Below are 22228 nucleotides of genomic sequence, written 5' to 3' on the forward strand. Positions count from 1 at the left end.
ATCATGTATATTAAAAAAGCTAGTCTAACATGACTTGAACAGATATTACAGACAATGAAAGAAAACAGTATAACATGGCTATGTGAGTAGTTAAGTGTGTCACTTTAGTCTCACGCAGACTTCTACGTTAAAAGAGGGTCCCGGCACTATAGCCTCAATATTTATAGCCTCACGTAGACTTCTGTGTTGAAAAAGGGTCCCGGCACTATAGCCTCAAACTGGAATTGAACATGGGCCTGTTTAGACCCAGTAGGAATTGACGTTTCCGTAGTGGACACTAGGAACAATGTTGCAAGTGGCTGACCTGAATACGCACTACCCTAGGTAGAGACAAATAAAGTAGAGACATAAACGTATATAACACATAGACATAAATTGATGAACATCAATCTATCACACAAACAACTATACAACCGACTAACAAAAATTAGGCACGAAAGCGAATCTTTACCAGGCATATGAGTGGTCCTTAAATAGGGTCTTTGGGTTTCTTCTACTTTCATACAAACCTCAAATATACTATCCACACAAACGTACACGCACGAATACAAACAAACACTCTACTATCCAGACAGAAGGGAAGGTTAAAAAACCCAATAGCTACTATCAAAAATACCCCAATATTTACTACAAAAAACCCAATACCTACTATCCACACAAACGTACGCGCAAGCATCCGAACACAGACTCTACTATCCACACATAAGGGAGGGGTAAAAAAACCAATATCAACTATCAAAATATCCCACTATTTATTACCAAAGAACCCAAATATACTATCCACACAAATGTACGCCCACGCATACAAACATACTATACTATCCACACTGAAGGGAAGGGTAAAAACCCCAATATCAGCTATAAAAAAAATGCCCCACTATTTATCATCAAAGAACCCAAATATACTATCCACACAAATGTACGCACACGCATACAAACACACTCTACTATCCACACAGATGGGAAGGGTAAAAAAACCAATATCAGCCATAAAAAAATGCCCCACTATTTATTACCAAAGAACCCAAATATACTATCCACACAAACGTACGCACACGCATACAAACACACACTCTACTATCCACACAGAAGGGAAGGGTAAAAAACCAATGTCAACTATCAAAAATACCCCAATACTTACAATAAAAATACCAATACCTACCATCCACACAAACGTACGCGCAAGCATACAAACACAGACTCTACTTTCCACACAGAATGGAAGAGTGAAAATCCCAATAACAACTATAAAAAATACCCCACTATTTATTACCAAAGAACCCAAATATACTATCCACACAAATGTATGCACACGCATACAAACACACACTCTACTATCCACATAGAAGGGAAGGGTAAAAAACCGAATATCTACTATAAAAAATACCCCAATATTTACTATAAAAAAAACATTATCTACTATCCACACAAACGTACGTGCATGCATACAAACATACACTTTACTATCCGCACAGAAGTGAAGGGTAATAAACCCAGTATCTACTATCAAATATACCCCAATATTTACTATCAAAACACCCATTATCTACTATCCACACAAACGTACGTACACGCATACAAACACACTCTACTATCCACACAAACGTACGAAAAAGAACACACACACATCACAGACGGAAGAAGAAAAAAATATCCCAAAATATACTATCCACACAGAGAGAAGAGGAAAAGTAAAAACCCCAAATATACTATTCACACAGAAGGGAGGGAAAACAAAACCCCAAATATACTTATCCACACAAACGTACGCAAACACATATAAACACACAAAAATACACACACACACACACTTCAATCGTTATGCATTCGCTTAGAATGTAAGAGAAGGGGATGAAATCTCACAAAATATCTATCTTTTACACCACAAAAATACTATCCATTACACCCACTATACAATCCATTATATCATACGCACTATCCAAACGCGCTGTGTTAGCTTAACACGTAAGAGAAGGTGATAAAATCTCACAAAATAGACTATCTCTTACACTACCAAAAATAATATGTGGAAAAACGCTGGTATCTATTCATGGTCACCACTGTTAAGAAATTCCTTTGGAAAAAAACTAGTTTTTTTTTTAGCCACAACTTGTGGGAAATTCCTTTGGAAAACCCCACTATTTATAGCTACAACCTGTGGAAATTCCTATGAAAACCACACTATTTATTGTCACAACTTGTGTGACGATCCTGTTTGAAAACCCTATTATCTATTTACAGCTACAGCTTGTGGAAATCACTATAGAAAACCCCAAGTCAACATTTATGGCCTCAAAATTTCTAGCTTCGGTGACGTCACTCTACTGGGTGTTTCAAATGTAGTCATTTGACTTTTTGCAGTAAAGATGAAACGATCGCATCATTTCGTGGAGAAAGGAGAAGAAAGTAAGAGTCAGAAACGTGATTTATCGCCTCTCACAGTAGCGGAAGTCTTGGGTCACATTCATGGCAGCGATTTTGAAGATGACATGAGTGAACTTGAATCCAGGCCCAGAGAGTCTACACCCAACCAAAGTCCACCAGTATCACCCAGAAAGTACTACCACATTCAAGAGATGGAAAAGCGGTCCTCTAGAAAATTTAGAACTATGGACTACACGTACACGGTGAAGTTTAAAGATTTAAAGTCCAAAGTACCGCTGAAGAAAGCAGAAGAGTTCATCACCGATGTATGGGATTCTTTGTTAACCTCACTGAAACAACAAAGTGAAGCCAAAGAAGACGATCGCTTGAAACTTTCCATTAATCACGACAGTCTGAAGTGCCACGTTTGGATCGAGTTTGGCAGCACAGCAGAATTGACACCTTCTAAAGTGATCGTCAAGATTCAACATGTGCAACAATCCAACGACAAGTTTCACATCACCGGTGGAAAAGCAACACCGTTCATAACCCACGTTTCTCTTCCTCAAGGCACCGGGCGCAAAAAGGTGTTATTGGTGGACGACCTTCGCAGCACCAAAAAAAGCCTCGTTCAAATTATCAATCCTCAAGACCAGATATGTTTAGCACGTGCCATCGTGGTGGGACAAACGTATGCCGACAAGAACACGGCAGAATTGAAAAGAGCCTGGAAAACTATTCGACAATCGGACCGAGCCAAACAACGAAGAGAAGCAGAACTCCTGTTACAGCAAGCGGGGTTATCCAAAGACACACCATGTGGCATTCATGAAATGCAAATATTGTAAGGCGTCTTGGCTCCACGCTACACGTTGAAAGTGCATCCTCAAGAATTGCGTAGACCTCTGTTGTTTCGAGGCAAATATTTCAAAGACGAAAAATACATTCACGTTTATCATCACGATGTCATTACCAGTAGCACATGATTCCTGGGATACGGTTATTACTGTGAGAAATGTGACTATGGCTATAACAGTCGAGAGCAACACAAGCACTGTAGATCGAAATGTGAGGGATGTTTGGCCTCTCATCCCTGTCTTGACGAAGGACAAAAGCGAGTGCACTGCCCTGCTTGTCAGCGAACTTTTCTCAGCCCTGCCTGTCACCAACATCTGAAGACGCAAGATTCACAGAAGAAAAGTGCTTTTATCCTGAGATTGTGCCCTACTCGTGGATAAGGCATACGTACCAATAATGCCAAGGCTCACGTATGTTCATGAAAGAAACGATGTAATATTTTTCACCAAATCGTGGACTTGGAACACGAATGCTGCATTCAAAAATACCATTCCAAACATCAGGAGGAATACAATGACCCCCCAAAAAAGAAAGAAAATTTCATCTTTTTTTATTTCGAATGCATGCAAGAGACTGGCATTCACATTCCTAATTCATGCGTGGCTCACAGAGCGTGCGATAAGTGCATCCAAGACCCAATCTTTAGTCATTGCCCTCACTGTATCAAGATTCCAGGAGGACGTGAACAAATATTTCGGGGACCTTACACGCTGGTCGATTTCGCCCAATGGATCTTATACCCCATCGAAGAGACGTGGAGCCAATGCGATATCGAACGTTACGGAGATTATCTTCGAAATATCATGGTGATGGCTCACGATTTATCGGGATACGATGGACAGTTTCTTCTCAGATACTATACAGAACAAAGTACCGAACGTTTGAAAGTGACTTTGAACGGAGCCAAAATCATTTCCATGCAAGTGGAACAAGTGCAGTTTAAAGATTCGATACCTTACTTGACCATGCCTTTGAGTCGAATGCCTAAAATGTTTGGAATGACAGAAACAGCAAAAGGTTATTTTCCTCATTTTTTCAAACCCAAAGCCAATTGAATTGCCGTTCTACCCGATTTGCCTGAGGTTCACTACTACGACCCCGAAAACATGCGCACCGAACAACGAGAAGCTTTCTACGCTTGGTACCACACTCACGCCTCGGACCCATTCGATTTTCAGGAAGAAATGTTAAACTATTATCTTTTCGACATGGACGTTATACGGCGTTGCTGTGGTAAATTTCGAGAACTGTTCATGGAGCAAGGAGAGATCCAGCCTTTGAAAGAATCATGCACCATTGCCAAAGCGTGTTCCTTAGTATACCGTCAACGATTCATTCCCGAAAACACATTGGCTGTCATAAGCCCTCAAACGACGAACTTTGTCAAACGTCAATACTCAGTCAAAGCCCTACGCTGGCTACATTACTTGTGCGCCAAGGAAAACAAATTGATCCAACAGGAGAAGAAAAGACTATCGGAACGTATTCGGTGGATGGCGAGGATTTAGAAAACCTTCAGATCGTGTACGAGTTTAACGGGTGCTTATTTCGCGGATGTCCCCTCTGCCACCCTCAAAGTGACACTAAAAATTAGTTTTTACAGCATACCAAGGAAGGCTTGTACGAGGCCGCTTGTCAGCGGCACTTGAAGTTAGAACAGCAAGGATACCAAGTGGTGGAAATGTGAGAACACGAGTACGATCACCGTTTGAAACACGATCCCGAGAACAAACGTATCGTGGAAAGTTACAAGCTACTGAAACCACTGAACCCGAAGATTGCCACATGCTTGCTGTGCCAAGCAGACGAGGCGAAAGGAGAAGAAATCAAATACTTGGACGTGTGTTTGCTGTATCCTTACGTATTCAAATATTGTCACTTTCCGCAGGGCACCCACAATTGCTGACGGAACACATAGACCTGGACAACATTCGAGAATACTAAGGATTAATCAAGTGCAAAGTTTTGCCTCCCATGGATTTGTACCATCCCGTTTTACCTCACCATTGCCAAGGAAAACTGATGTTTCCCTTGTGCCGTACTTGTGCCGAAACGTGCAACCAAGACCGACCTTGTCAGCACACCCAGGAAGAACGCGCCTTGACTGGAACGCGGGACAGTGTGCAATTGTTTAAAGCTCTGGACCTGGGATACCAACTGTTAGAAGTGTACGAAATTTGCCACTTTCCCAAGACAGAAAAATACAAGGGCAACGAGACTCAGAAAGGCATTTTCACAGACTAGAGTGGATGCCTTTTTGAAAATGAAACAAGAAGCCATTGGCCATCCTTCCTGGTGCCACATTCCCGAAGACCAAAATAAATTCAAAGAGAAATACTGGGAGCAGGAATGCATCACTTTAGACCACTTCGAGAAAAACGAAGGAAGGCGATCGTTTGCCGAAGTGATGTTAAATTACTTGTGTGGTAAAAAGGCACAACGACCGTGTTTCCCCAAGACGGAATATTTGACAGCACCGTCCTGCTACTTCCAGATGATTCACGACAAAACTAAATACATGAAACACGTGGACGTCCTTCGTGAGGACATGATCTTAGTCAATTACGAAGAATAAACGGACTTCGTAGAAGCTGACGAATTTGGAAATGTCATCATTGCGACTTACGTGACAGCATATGCTCACTTAAAATTGTACCAAGTATTAGAACTGTTAGGAGATCGCGCCCTCTATTTTGACACGGACAGTTGCATCTACATCGATCGCCTGGGTCAACGCCAAAATGACATCAAAGGGGACCGTTTAGGAACCTGGACGGACGAGCACACCGACGACAAGATTGTAAGTTTTGCTAGTGGAGCTCGTAAATACGAATGCCAAGACAAACAAGGAAAAGTCTACACCAAGTGAAAAGTGAAAGGATTGACTGTCAATTATTGCACCAGTCGAGTGGTGAACTGTGGTGTTCACTGTACCCTCATCGAAATGAGACTGTGAAAGACGAATATTCGTTCCCTGTGCGTTCGCCAGAATATTGAGACTTTGAAAGTCGTTTACAAATGTTCTAAGGAAAGTGGTCTAAATATCTGGGAGGACCTACCTACAAAGAATTAGCCACAGCCGGATTGTTCTACTTGAGTGAAGGGGATAAGGTCAAGTGCTTCAGTTGCGGTGTGTCACTTCACGAGTGGGAGCAGAAAGATTCGGCTTACCTGGAACGTGCTCGATGGTCTCCGTATTGTCACCACCTACCTTTAGTAGGACCCTAGTCATTGACGTGGCATACCATGTCGTTTACGAACCCAGCCAGGCGAGGAGTCAAACGTTGGACAAGACCTAGACAAGTATTTAAACCCCATTTAAAAAATAATATTCAAGGATTACCAAACGAATTGCACGAGAAGATCTACAAGGAAGTCTGGCATGGACTTGCTAGAGCAAAATCCTAACTGATGACTGAGGAACGTTTGTGTCGAGAAATTCACAAGAGGAAATTGACAAAAGTCAACAAACTTATCAGATTTTTCTACATCAAGTCTGCATTCATCCGAATTTTATGAGTGTGTGTGTGTGATTTGGATTTTTAACGTAGCTTTTAACAATTTTTCAGTCATATCGTTACGATGTCTGTAGTGTGGCAGTTTATAGTGATGTCGAGCAGACATGTGGCATGATGTCCCACCCAGTCACATTATCCTGACACCGGGCCGACCAGTCCTAACACTAACCTCTGAATGCTGAGCGCCAAGCGAGGCAGCTGTTAGTACCATTTTCGTAAGTCTTTGGTATGACTCGGTCGGCGATCGAACCCACGACCTCCAGCATCCAAGGCGGACGCTCTAACCACTAGGCCACCGGAGCGGTTCGATTATTATGCTTTAGACCGTTTACATCAGAAGATTTTATTACCGTTCTTGACCGTTACCCTGAATGTCAGTGGTCAGAAATTACTCACTATGTCCATTACTTTCGCTCTAGGAGAAGATATTAAATAAAATAAGGATAATTAGAAGCGACCCCAACATGGGTATAAATCCTGACTGACACGATCATGTTTACTTTACAAAAGAACATTGGTGGTTTGCCTCTCGAGCTGAGAATTGCGTTTACTGATAGATGGTCAAAATACAAGTTCAACGCAAAGAACAACTGCATCGGTTACGTCACCGATATTTAAACCACTGGTACCTGAATGATATAAGAAGACTGATTCAGATGAAAGTGTTCCAGTGGTCAGACATTAATCAGCTACTTGTCGGCGAGAAGGATTGGTTTGTTATACAACAGATTCCGTGGAAGGAAATCAATGAGTGTATTCCGACGGTGGAGGATTACCAACACTTATTACATGAAGGGTGTCCCATGAATTGGGATCGTCGTGTATTGTGTGTCTTACTGTCTTCCTTTCTGGGATTTCGTTTACCAGCCGATTCCTTGTGGACTCTTTACGAAAAGTACCTACAAAGACATTATGGTGGCTCCTTTAAATGTGCACGAGACACTCATTCTGTCCAAAGCTTTACGAATTCATCTCGATACATCTCACTCTCTACTACAGGAAGAAAAGATTCGTAAAACTTTAGTGACTTTGGATGCTTAAGACGATGTGTGCAGCTTCTTGGTTAAACGAACACTAAAAAGATGTCCATGATAGTGTTACATATATTTGATTTAATTTATATTTGATTTAATATAATTGTTTGTAAGTTTTAAAATCTTTTTATTTTTAATTCCATTACATGCCGATGTAATGTAATTTTCCTTATAAGAAATTTGATATTTTCCAGAAAATTCAGTTTGACCTGAATCTTTTCAGAAATACCTAATAATAGAAACACTGTTTCTTTTTTTGACTTAGTTCCCGACCTTGATCCAGAGGTTGCTGAGACAAGTAATCAACTTTCTATTTTTATTTTATTCTTGGAGTAAAATGATTGGTTTTTATCAAGGTCATACTGGAAGCATTGACTGTAGATTGTAAACAGCCTTATTTCGCAATTCTGTGTTTTCCGAATTAGCGCAGTAGTTAGATTTATTAGTGATGTTTAGAGAGATATTTCTCAGTTTGGGCTTAAAAACACTTGATGTCAAGGTGTTCGTTTTGTTATGACCAGTTTGAAGTTATATTTTATTTTTTTTGATTCTAAAAGATTAATTCTTTTTCCTGGAAATATTTGAGTGCTCATACAGAATTCTTGGACAAAGACATTTCTTTAAATTTTATTCGGAAATTCAAACACCGGGAGATTGTTTATGATCCAGCAAAGAACTGAAGACACAACAGCAAAATACTGACTACAGTATAAGTCATCATCTTCAATTTAGGATTTTTCGTCGGGACTCGAACTCAAATTTCATTAGAACATTTCATTACTACTACTTCTAAAATTTAATTCGCGGATTATTCTTGAATCATTTTTGGATTTGATTCTTAAAACCCTAAGTTCATATTTTTTCATTTTTACAGTGTTTTTCCAAGGGAAATAATTTATTTGCTAAATTTTTAAAAGCTGGTTGTTTTCACTCTTTCTTTTGTTACTGTTTATTAGAGCTTAAACACGTAACATATGAATAGAAACACCTACGTTGGAGCACAAGTGGTAGCTGACCAGATGTCAAGCAACGTGTGTGACGGATAAAGATTGAAACACGAACTTTGTTCTATGTTTACTTGTTTCTTGTTTGTTTTAGCTTTTTCTTAAAAATGAACATTTAATGCAGCGTGCAAGAAAATGGCATTATTTTATGAAATGTAAATGTAAACGTTGTATATGAAGTAATTTTTTCCCCTACGATATGAATGGTAATTTTGAAAAATGCTTTTGTAGGACCAAGAACTGGATCTTTAAAACAAATATGGGATACATCTGAGTGAGAGTTTTTTAGGCTTTTTTAGTCATTGCACGGTTAGCTTCCTTGGAATTAACATGGACTGGATTGGAGTGAAAGTTCTATTACGTGATAGGAATGTAACTAATGATATCAAAAGCTTACCAGTGGAAATACAAGATCATATCTGCAAGTTTCATTACAAGTCAAGAGGAGAGGATAAGTCCAATCTAGTGAATAAAGATGGACTTGGCCATGAGTTGCATAGGAGAAAGGTAGATCAAGTAAACAAATATATTTGATTCATATTTGTTAGAAAATTCTTCTGGAGCCTGTACTTGTCAAGAACAGATTTGGCAGCTCAACAATGGCATGATATTTTCTCCCGGTATCCTATTGAATTTACTGGAGAAGTTTGTAAATATATGATGTTCTTTGAAGATTACTTCAACGTGCGCGTAATGAAATAGAAGCAGAATGAGGCTGGGTATTTGATTTGGGAAGAAGATAAGGAAGCAGAATTTAGAATTTGAGGTTAATTCAGTAACTGTATCAGAGTTTAACAGTACCGTTTGTGATGTGAAGCTGAGTGAATCTAAAGGGGTTTAAATTGAAAAGTGGAAGAGAAAAGACAGCGAAAGTTTATGGCTTTACATGTGGATAAAATTAGTGCATGGAAAGGAAATATGCACAGACTTTAAACGGAGAACGTGAGGAATATAGGAATGATACATATGATTTGTATAAGGACTCTGAACTATGGAGTGATCATAGTGTAGATGGGACTTGGGAGTTTATAAAATGAAACGTGTTGAGTAATGAGAAATGTGTAAAGTACTTTGCTTTGGGATATCCAGTTTGACCTCAAGGGAAATTCACTTTGCCACGTGATGTAGAATTTCTGCGTGCGGCAAAAAAACTCCACTACCTAAAGGATGAACTCCACCTGACCCCAGTGCCCTTAGTGGTACTAATATCCAACGAAATGATCAAGATACACAGCATGAAGGTACCAAAATTTAAATCACTGTCAGAATACGAGCACTTGGTCCTCGGAGATATCATTTACACTGATATCATCGAGACAGAAGTCAAATTGAAGTTTATGCCACCCAAACACCTGAAAGGATTACTGTTTCCGGATAAGGATTAACTCAGTCCTTTTTAGGGCTATCAAATTATTGCCTCTTATTAAGAGATTTCATTTTGGCTTGAAATCTCGACTTGATAACACTATTGATAATCTAATATGATACTTTGGCAACCGTTCAAAATTAAAATCAAAAACTCTAATTGGACATTTAAAAAAAAATTAATGGTCGCTTAGACATACTTCATTGAATTCAATAAAAGATATGCACGCTTTGTGCTTTTAGAAATAATGCAAGATAGGAAAATTAAAAACTAAATTCAAGACTATAATTACAATTGTGGCTAACACAGAATTCGCAATAGGGAATAGCATTATATAGCCAACTGGGTTGAATTTGACAATATAATTTTTGGCGTTTCAGGCAAGTTCCGGCTGACATTTGTGTCTCTTTCCGGGCCCTCTCCTCTCTGCCTACTCGGACGTTAAAAGACGAGTGTGTGGGCCGATTTCCACCCGTCTGTAAACCAGGTGCCCTGAATAGCCTGTACACACAGAACCAGGGGGACGTAATAAAAACAGTGCCCAATCCTACGAGACGTCTTATCCTGCAGTATACAGACATTTAACTTCATTATTTATACTGAGCGCGTGTTGGGTCCAATCCCACTCATGAGAGCCTTTCATACAGGTCGAATTGAACTTACTGTCCCACGACCTGTCGGCTAAATCAAACAGCATTCTGTGAGTGCATAAACGCGTTGAGGGATGTGACATCATTCCTTCCCCTTCGAAATAATTAATCAGCCGCCCCCCCCCCCCCCCTTTGAGGCATTAACCAGTCGTACATGCCCGCATGGGCGAAAACGACGTAAATCCAATGAACGAACAGTCTCACTATCATTAGTCTTCAGCGAAGAGAGCAACAAGCAACAGAGAAATGGAGCTAGCGATGGAACAACTGATTCCCGCCCAGGCGTTGAATGCAATAAAAGGCCTAGGCCTTTTAATTACCTCCGGCTGGAGTTTAAGAGCACAGCAGAACAGAACTACACTGCTCTTAAGGGAAACTAAAGAAGAAACAAGAAGACCCAGGAGACGTCGTATGGGGGTGGGGGGTTTGCAACAACAGAGGGAGCAAATAGTGCAGACCCAGTTAGTGAGCAGACCAACGGTCACGACTCGACAAGTAAACAGCAACCAGCAAGAGAGCAACAAGCAATAGAGAAATGGAGCTAGCGATGGAACAACTGATTCCCGCCCAGGCGCTGATTGCAATAAAAGGCCAGGGCCATGTAATTGCCTCTGGCTGGATTTTAAGTGCGCAGCAGAACAGAACTATACTGCTCTTATGAGAAAGTAAAGAAGAAACAAGAAGATTTTTGTTGTTGTTGTTGTTGTTATAGGGTTTAACGCCATTTTTCAGCACAAGATAGGCTATACATGGCGGCCAGTATTAATGGTGGAGGAAGAACCCGGGAAAACCCCGGAAAGAACCACCGACCCTCGAGAAGCTACCGGCAAGCTTTCTCACATATCCACATTGGCCGAGCCCGAGACTCGAACCTATGCAGACAGAGGTGAAATGGCAGTGATCCGTGGCGGAGAGCGCTTTAGACCACTCGGCCACTCGGGGCCCCAGAAACAAGAAGAAGGCCCAGGAGTCGTAGTAGATGGGGAGGGGGGAAGAGAATTTGCAAGAACAGAGGGAGCAAATAGTGCAGACCCAGTTAGTGAGCAGCCCACCGGTCACGACTCAACCAGTAAACTGCAACCAGCAGCCGACAGAGCCAACTAATGAAACTACTCCACACAAAAGAGTAGTAGAACAACATGGGGCCAGGCCTAAAGTCGTGGCTGCAGTACAACAACATAAAACATAGAAAACAACTGCGAGAGTAGCAGTCCATGTTCCTGTACGTAAGGCAACATCAACAAAGCAGAAAGCTAATATGACACAGTTTCAGCAGATTTGGAAATGTTATCTTCTTCCAATGAAAGTCGAGAAGAACAAGATGCTGTCGAAACAGATGACGAAGACAATGAAGAAGAAGAAATAGGAGTGGAGGTGGAGGAAGAAGAAAATGACCCCGACATCACAAGGTATAAGTAAATGGGACTAGGACCAGCGCTTGATATTGTAAAGAAAGCAGGCCACTCTATCAACGCTGTAAAGTATCTTGCCTGGAGAACCCTAGAGACCTACAACCTAGACCAACACAGTTGTATTATGGGGTCAGGATTCTCTCCTAATTCTACCAACATGCCTACAATCAATATCCACTCTGGCAACTCATGGAAACTGCTAATTACTTGTCTGAAGTTCATGGATGTGCATTCCTTAATATCACCGGACAAGACTAACGAAGTGCGGACAACTGTAAGAATGCAGAAGACCGCCATGGAACTTTCTTGCCATAAACAATAACAGCCCTTTTAAGGGCTCCAAAATTACCTTATTATTACAATGATTTCATTTTGGCTTGAAATCCCAATTCGATAAAACCACTGCAATGACTTGATCCTTTTTATCCACCGCATCAAATTTAAAAAAAAAAAACATACATCTAATAGTGACCAAACTCTTTTTATATCGCTAAGACAGTTTTTGTAATAAGAAATCTGTAGGGCAATCAAAATGTACACTTTCTACTATAATTATTAGATTAGTTAGGACATAGGAAAATTTTAAGACTCGTTTGATTTGAACAAATTGCCCAGGTGGCTAACACATTATTGCTATTTTTATTGTTCATTAAAATAACTGGACTAGATTTGGTTAAGTACGGGCTGGCGTTTCAGGGCTCTGTGCGTTTGCGCCTGCTGCCGGGTACCTTTCCCCCTTTGCCTCTCCCGTACTTCCTGTACCATGACGGAGATGTGGAACAATTTCCACCCGTCTAAACCCAGGTGTCCCGATGTGACAGCATAGTAGCGACCAATCGCAGCGGGCGTCACATATTTGGTAGACACCGAGCTCAGTAGAACAGACTGATACATCTTTTTTGGAACATGAGTGCGTGTTGGGTCCATTCCCACTCATGAAAGCCCTTTGTTCAGGTCATTAGGGACTTTAATTAGTCCCACGACCTGACGGTTAAATTAATAGTGCTCATTGAGCACATAAATGCCTGGGGGATGTGGCTCTAATTCCTTCCCCCAGGATTAATTCAACAGCCTGCAGTGCAGGCACTGAACAGAGAGGTACATGCACTGATGTGCGAAAACCTCTTTAATCCAGTTTAAGTAAGTCTGACCATCATTCATTCCTATCGCAGCTGCTGTACAGACAAGAGGGTCACCCTGCTCTTAAGAAGTACAAATAAATATGACAGAGCAACAAATAAAAGAATTAGAACTATACAGAAGCAGAAAACGGGACAAAAGAAGACAAGAAGACTATAGAATGATGGAAACCTACTTACTGGACGACGTCGAATGCCTAGACTAATACTGAATTATATATATATATATATATATATATATATATATATATATATATATATATATATATATATATATATATATATGCATGCACACAAAATGAACGAAAATAACACATACATAATCATAATCCATAAAACACATGCCTCTTAAGAAGGTACCGATAATAGGGCAGGAGGGCCTCCCTAATTGGTCTGCAAAGATCAAATAGGAGAAAGCATCCTCCACACACAAAAATTAGGAAGTAGCTCCACATCCCAAATAGCGGCTGTGATACCAAAAGCTGTCGGGACAATTCTTTCAACCACCACCACTACCTTCACGGAAACATCAAGGAAGGAAATATCATCCCCGTCTCGTTACCCGCCTAGCAGTTCAAGTTTCCAGCTCGCCTAGCAGCCCGCATATCCGCCATATTTGCTTCACCACCAAACAAAGAATTTTTTTTCTAAACAAAGGAAATTTATTAAAAAAAGGTAGGAAGCTTACACTAAGCCTATGGGCAATAAAACTATGTGCTGTTTACATCATTACTTCAATCTACCAACAAAGAACACAATCTGATCTTAAAAAATAACGATTGTAATATCCTTCATTTATCTTCACTAATTCCATTGCTTAAATGTAGCGCAAATTTCTCCAAAACAGGTGCTAGGTAACATACTAGCATATACCTGGGCAGAATCTTAATAAGTTTAACAAGCACTAGTAAACCTCTATGAGATTTTCTTCCAAAAGAAATTTTCACATTCGCTAAATACTGCCGATATTAAATCTATTCTAAAATATACTAATCCACTCTTTGGCGCCGAATTCCTGAAACAGGTGCAAGGTTCTATACTAACGCATACCTGGGCAGACACCTTACAAGTACTCAAGCTCTAGATTACCACTGTAAGATTCTCTGTTAAAGGAAACTTCACCACCGCCAAAACTGTATTCTAACCAAATTATACTAACCTGTCCACCCAAACCCTTTTGTATTTTTCAACTCTTTCCAACTATTAACATAAACCTAGCGTCAAGGAAATTTCTCACCAAAAATAACAACACAAATATATTTTTTTAAAAACCCACTGAAAACTGTACTGTATTAAGATTACCGAATCACAAATTCAAACTATCCCTCCCAAAATGTCTCAGATAACTGGTGCCAATAAGACAGCTTTAAACAACAGGCACAACCTCAATAGAAGACAAAACTTACAAAGAAATGAATGACTGCAACCTCAGGATTCAAACACAGGGAACCACTAACCCCCACCTAAAAGAACAGGCACGTTGAATTTCAGCACAAATCCCTCCAACAAGCAAATTGTTGAAAAACTCTTAAATTCACGACCCACTCCCCTGCTAGCCCCAAACAAAAAACTCCAGAAAATCCAAATGTAGATTCTCCAGTAACTTTTAAAGACCCAAATTTAACATACGAAGAGGAGGAACTTGACGACACTCTCCCAATGTCACTATATGAACTCACAGAAGATCACTTATATTCACAGTCGTTTTGCAACTCACGCAAACTCCAACCAAAAAAAAAACCTATCAATATAACTTACATAGACTGAACCTGAATCAAATCCACCACAACCTCATAAAAAGACAAATAAGCAAACTAAATCAGAACATACCCCAACAATTCCCACAAAGAAAAAACAGAACCCATACATTACCGTAGACAGACATAACCTCCTGAAGACCCCAGATACAACTAGGGAAAAACAAATACCAACTATATTAAACAAGGCACATAAAGTGGAAAGGAACAAAACCAAAAATAAAAAAGAACACAAGGTTAAGTATCATCTCAGCCAAACCCCAGGACCATCCAATGTTCAAACAAAACAAATAGCCACAAAAAATAAATTAGACAAAGATAGGACCACCAAGATAAATAGCACCCCTATTTACGATGAACCAACAATAAGCAAAGAATACGAAGGCAAAGGTAAAAAACCCATGAACCACAAAACAATAGTAAACATAAAAAGCACACAGAAAATAAACCCTGAAACAAGCAACAAACAAATCAATCAAAAAACAAACCAAGCTGTTCTCTATAATCCGACCAAACACAGAATACTTGATTGTACACTAAACCAGGTAGCGAAATTTATGGAAATAGAAACAATATGCCACAACAAAGTTAAAAAAATCAATAAAATGACAAACAAGCCAAATAACCCTATCTCCCAAAACATAAAATAAAAACACTACTCAAACAACAAACTCAACCAATAACGATATACCTAAAGAAAATACCAAAATTCCACAGACCACGACATTCAAGTCAGTACTCAAACTAAAAGAACTCAATAAAAGAATGGATAATATAACACTGTCCAGGAAACTTGATGAAAATGGGGCAAACATTGACAAAGTATGTAAGATCAGAAACACCAAGGGAATGGAAACTAGCGTAGCTGTGATCGAAACACAATTCCCCTCAAACACCTGACAAGATTAGGACCATATGGAAAATACCACAGACTAGAACCCATCCGCAACAAACCCAGATTCTGTGGTAATTGCCAACACTGGGGCATTATTCATCTAAATGCTTCTACCACTCTAAATGTGGACATTGTGGGGACAATCATAAGGAAAAATCCAACAAAATATCCGCTAAATGTACAAACTTCCAAGGACCCTATATACCTAGGTCAACATAATGCCCATACACGATTAAAGAAATCCAAATAATCGAAAAAATGAACGCCAAACAGCTGCCCTACTATGTTGCCAAAATATATGTTAACTCACCCGAAAACAACAATCTCACACTAAAGTCATGTACAAATAAAAACCTAAACCCTGACACACACACCCCCCCGTGATAAAACCAAAATCACTCCGAACAACCAAAATAAAACAAACAGCAACCCTCATAAGGAAAAATCTCAAATCATTTTAAACACTACTAAAAACCAGGACTTAGGAAAAACTTAATACACCCCCTTAAGCAACAAACCCATCTAACAATGACACTGTAATAACATTACCATTAATACAAGAACTAGTAACATAAATTTTAAACCTCACTACCAAGACACCTCAAACCATAGGGACCCTACTGGAAAAATTAAACAAGATCATTAGAAAACATCATTGAAAAATTAGTGCTAATCAAAAGACTGATCAAGAACATAACTTTATACATGAACCTACAACAACATGAATGACACAACCAAAAATTATAAACGAATCCATACAAATATGAATAACACAATCAAACGTAATTTAATCATATGGCAATGGAACTGTAGGGGAATTAGAACCAACCTCCTCAAACTAAAAAAAAAATCAATGAACTATACCCAAAACCTGACATCATGTGTGTCCAAGAAAGCCATCTCCCTGTGAACCCAAAACACCTACCCAGGCTCACAGGTTGCTCCCCCGGGATTTTTAAAAATTGTAAAAACGGGAAACGGTGAGGGGGTATCGCAATCTTTACGACAGAACTCTACCTAACATCACTACGATACCAATACCACAATACAAGGTAGTACCGATACCTTTGAACTCCAGTCAATAATAGTTAATACGGGATCACACAATATTCAAATAATCAACTTACATGACCCAGAAGGAAGTGAAAACCCTATAAACTTAATCACTTACCAACAAATCACCCAGCATAACACAGAGAATATAATAATCATAGCTCTTAAGCAATAGGTATTCAAATAAACAAATCGGTATTAAACCAAAGTTATCCCATTACCTTTAAACAATGAAATCGGTTTAAAAAAATGACAGCAGGCTATACAAACCAGGGAACAGAGCGTGACACCCCTATCGGTGACTGGCCGAAAACATTCATAAACACTGTATCGCAGGTGTACGACTTGGGCAACCGTCGCGTGGGTTCACAGGCGAGAGTACTCATTGCTGTTGATACCGACTGTTAGTGTGTGTTGGATCTATTCCCACTCATAAAAGCATAAATTTTAAGTTGTATGGGACAATTAGTCCCAAGAACTGCCAGCTGAATCATTAGCAATCTTTGAGTGCAGAAATGCGTGGGGGTTGTGGCACTGAACCCTCCCCCCACGATCAAATTATAAACCCGCTGTGCACGCATAAAATAGTCGCATATGCGACTTTAATCCAACTAAGTAAGAAGTAAGTAAGTCTGACCATCCATTGTTGACTCATCCCCCAATGAAGATATGTTCAAGACTAGCCAAGCTGAACGAAGCTTGCATGAATTCACATCGTGTCAGGCAAAGCCTGATACCGAAGCTTGAAGTGATAGAGAATGTCAGAATGTTGAAAGTAACCGAAGACCTGATAGAAGAGCTCTTCAGAGAGGAAATCAAAAAGGAGAAAGAAGAATGGACGGAGTGGTACAGACTTCAGAAGCAAAGACAGTAGAGAGAACAGCAGCAATAGCAGCAGCAGGAACCAGACAATGGATTTGTCGACTGCCATGTAGACACAGAAGAGTTCTCCTTCTCTTTCCGAAGAAGTAGACCATATCCTGTGGGAAAGCCTGCCGCCAGTGACGCAATCTTAGACGATACAAGATTGCCATAACTCCCCGTCCACAAAAACAGCCCTTTTCGGGGCTATTCCAAAACTCCAGAAAAGAGATACTAGTTCAATTGCCAATCATATTATTTTGTATGCCTATAAGCACTTCGTTTCTTTTGTTTTATGTCCATAAAATAGAAGTGTGTCTATCAACACTTCCTTTCCCTGTCTTGTCAAATGGTGTGTTTTTGTTGGAAGGGAATGGAAATTGAATTATAGTGGCTTTCGCGCATATAGAGCATGTGCCACTGTTTAGTGTCACCACAGGTGACTTTTTAATTACTCCTGGGGGAAGGAATAGTGCCACATCCCCCAGGCTTTAATGTACTTATAGAGTACTTTTTAATTTAAGCCATTAGGTTGTAGGACTATTGAGTCCTTAACAACGTAAGTGTAAGGATTGTATCATGAGTGGGAATAGTAACACGCACTCATTTTTCAAGTTGGATTGAAATGCCTCAGGTGTCAACCCAAGCGGTTTGTGACGCCCGCTACGATTGGTCAGCAGCGATGACGTCACATTAGGACACTTGGTCTTGTGGCGGGTGGAAATCGTTCTACATACCGCCACGTGTACGAAGTCTGAGCGTGGTAAAGGAGGAAAAGGTACTCGGAAAGCCAGCCATGGACGTTGTGCACCCCCCAAAACGCCAGCCCGTACTTATTTCAAATCAAGTCCAGTTGTACTAATGGACAAAAATAATACCAATAATGTGTTAGCCGTTAACCACCTCTGCAATTGATCCAATCAATAATAAGTATTAAAAAATGAAAATAGATTCCGTACAAGCTTGAATTTAGTATATACAGTGTACATTAGATATTCTAAATAAATACCAATCAGTTAAGTCGGAATGGCTTAGGAAGTTGAATCACGCATAGGTAAAAATAAGTATATAAATTTTAACGGCGGTACCAAAACAAGTTAAATTAGAATTTAAATAGAGATATTATCAAAAACGGTTTTCAGCCAAACGAAAACCGTATACATTAAGGCAATGGTAGCAATCTTATATCCCTCAATCCTTTCATTGACTGCTATTGTTGTGCAGGCTTCTCTCGGTATTTTGTTAGCTGCTACGGTGTAGAAGGGAAATCACATTCGTCTCTGGTAAACACCCCTGGAATTACGTCTTTCTCATTAGGAAGCTGACCAGGTTAGTTTTCCCATTAGACTCCTGCGAGGCCACATCTTTCTTCGTTCAGGTAACAATGTTCATCACCGGTCAGCAGACATGGTTCAGGTAGTGCGTAGTTACTGGTTGCCCTCCATCTTGGTATGCTGCCACGTGTAAACCGCTCTCCCGTCTCTCTATGTCAGTTTCGGTGATCAGCAGCGTTGTTAGCGAGGGTCAGTAGTCGAGCAATATAGAGTAATTTTACTCTTGATTTCTAGTGATATGGACACATACTTTGTTCTGTGTCCGTCTGCGCCAGTTCGAGTCTCAGATTCAGCCAATGTGGGTATGTGAGAAAGCTTGCCAGTAGCTTCTCGTGGGTCGGTGGTTCTTTCCGGGGTTTTCCCGGGTTCTTCCTCCACCATTAATACTGGCCGCCATGTATAGCCTATCTTGTGCTGAGAAATGGCGTTAAACCCCACAACAACAACAACAACAACTTTGTTCTGTCTTCCTACTGCGCGTGTTTTTTGCCCTTTCCCGCCCGTTCACCGCTCCTGGTATGCCGGTCCTGCTTCTTGCCTGTCCACTGCCTGAATGGAATGATGGAATGAATGTGGTGTGTTTTTGTTTGTAGTTTGTGATGGTAGGTAAAATGTGAGTGTTTCTTTTAGGTCCGCGCTTTCCATATTTGTTTTGGTAATGATATGGGTCCTGCAAGTTTTGGTAACAGGGAGATGTTTTCCTTCACGTCCGTGCTAGGCAAATATAAAGGGAAGCGCTCGTAAGTCTGGCTACCCATCGTTGATTCATCAACTTGAACAATTAGCAGAAATGCAAAACTCTTGGAACTTTAGATGCACCTGGAGTATGCCAGGTGCATACTAGATGAACTGACCATGGAGTCCACTGCAGAAAGTACTAGGATAGAGAAGGAAGAGGAGAGAAAGAAAGAAGAGGAGTAGGAAAACAAAAGAACGATCCTGCCTCACCTCATACTGAGACCTCTGTGTGAGGTCGAGCCTGAGATGAGGACGCATCCACCACTACAAACAGCACGACAACCACAACAACGCCTGCTACAGCCAAAAGTACCAGTGTCAGAGATAAGGAGACCCCATCATCCCCGACTACAAAATAGAAGACAGAGGGAAGTCTTCACTATCCCACAAAGTGAAGACTGGGATGATGAGGCCACTCAACCAGCCTTTATGCTCCCAAGAACAAATGTAAATTGGGAGCAGGACTAGAAGTAGACGTTGTGTGACTGGGGCCAGGCCTGCAAAGATGTCAGCATTAAGCAGGTGTATCTGAAGCTCATAAAAAACCAACAGCCCCTCTCAGGACTAACCAAATCTATAAAAAGGAGACTATTCGAGTTGCCAATTGGCGTGAATGTGGAGTAGTGTGATTATAAACACTCACTCCTTTACTGATGTGTCTGTGTGTGTTTGTATGTGTTCGCGTACGTTTGTGTCGATAGTATATTTGGGGTTTGTATTCGTTCCCGTACGTTTGTGTGGATAGTAGATATCGTGTTTGTTTTTTTCTCCTTCCCGTGTCTCTGGATAGTATATTTGTTTTTTTTTTCTTCTTCCCGTGTGTGGATAGTAGATATTGCATTTGTTTTTTCCTCTTCCCTCTGTGTGAATAGTATATTTTGGGTTTGTATTTTCTTCTTCCTTCTGTGGTGTGTGTGTGTGTGTTTGTTTGTGTTCGTGTACGTTTGTGTGGATATTAGATTTGGGGGTCTGTATGCATGCGAGTCCATTTGAATGGATAGTATATATTGGTGTTATTTTATAATAAATATTGGGGTATTTTTTATAGATATTGAGGTTTCTTTTTAAAACCCTTCCCTTCTGTGTGGATAGTTGAGTGTGTGTTTGTATGCGAGTGTGTACGTTTGTGTAAATAGCAAATATTGGGGGTTTTATAGTAAATATTGGGATATTTTTGATAGTTGATATTGGGTTTTATTACCCTTCCCTTCTGTGTGGATAGTAGAGTGTGTGTTTGTAGTCGTGTGTGTATGTTTGTGTGGATAGTTTATTTGGGGTTTGTATGAAAGTAGAAGAAACCCAAAGGCCCTTTTTAAGGACCAGTCATATGCCTCGAAAAGATTTGCTTCCTTGCCTAAAATTTTTTAGTCGGTTATATAGTTGTTTGTGTGATAGATTCATGGTCATCAGTCTATGTCTATGCATTATATATGTCTATGTCTCTACTGTATTTTTCTCTACCTAGCGTAACGCGTATTCGGGTCAATTGAGGTCAGCCTCTTGCAACATTGTTGCCAGTGTCCACTACCGTATCGTCAATTCCTATTGAGTCTAAACAGGCCCATGTTCAATTCCAGTTTGAGGCTATAGTGCTAGGACCCTTTTTAACATAGAAGTCTACGTGACGCTAAAGTGTCCCACTTAACTACTTATTTGCGTAAGAAAAAATCAACCATGACTTGGATATAAGTGATAAATAAGGATACAGACTGAACGAACTGTGGTCAGAAATACCAGATGTGGGTCCGTGAACTCGGGATCTTGAAACAGTCTTTTTCTCCAACCTTGTTTTCTTCTCATTTATCTATCATTTGAATCAAGCATGCTTGTTACATTTTTTGATGAATTCGGGCTTTGGATGTACATATTGCAATTGATGACTCAAAGGGGTTTTGCGCCCGGAGACCTCTGGTGCCCAAGGCAACGGCCCCTTTCGCCCCCACGTTAGTATGCTACTGACCATGATGACTAATAGTAGTCAGGACCGGATTATGGTTATAAGGGGCCGAAGGCTAACAGCAGGGAAGGTCCATCAGCTCTTACTTCAATAAGGAATGGAGGGCCTAAAGAAAGACTTACAAAATATAAGGGCCTAAGACTATGACCTTATTAGCCACTGTGTTAATCCGGCCCTATCACTACTGCTGCTGCGGCAACTACTACTGCTACTACTACTACTACTAATAATAATAATAATAATAATAACAACAACAATTATAATAAAATACAACCACCACAGTTTTAA

General features: G+C 40.2%; 1 protein-coding gene across 1 annotated transcript in view; it reads right to left on the minus strand.

Annotated features, from left to right (window-relative positions):
- LOC149807047 (choline transporter-like protein 1) overlaps positions 1–22228 on the minus strand; it is a 135581-nt gene that overhangs the window by 72226 nt on the left and 41127 nt on the right. The gene's annotated exons all lie outside the window — the stretch shown is intronic.

Source organism: Sinohyriopsis cumingii, chromosome 1 (assembly GCF_028554795.1).
Source record: "Sinohyriopsis cumingii isolate HCF-2022 chromosome 1, ASM2855479v2, whole genome shotgun sequence".
NCBI classification, from domain to species: Eukaryota; Metazoa; Mollusca; class Bivalvia; order Unionida; family Unionidae; genus Sinohyriopsis; species Sinohyriopsis cumingii.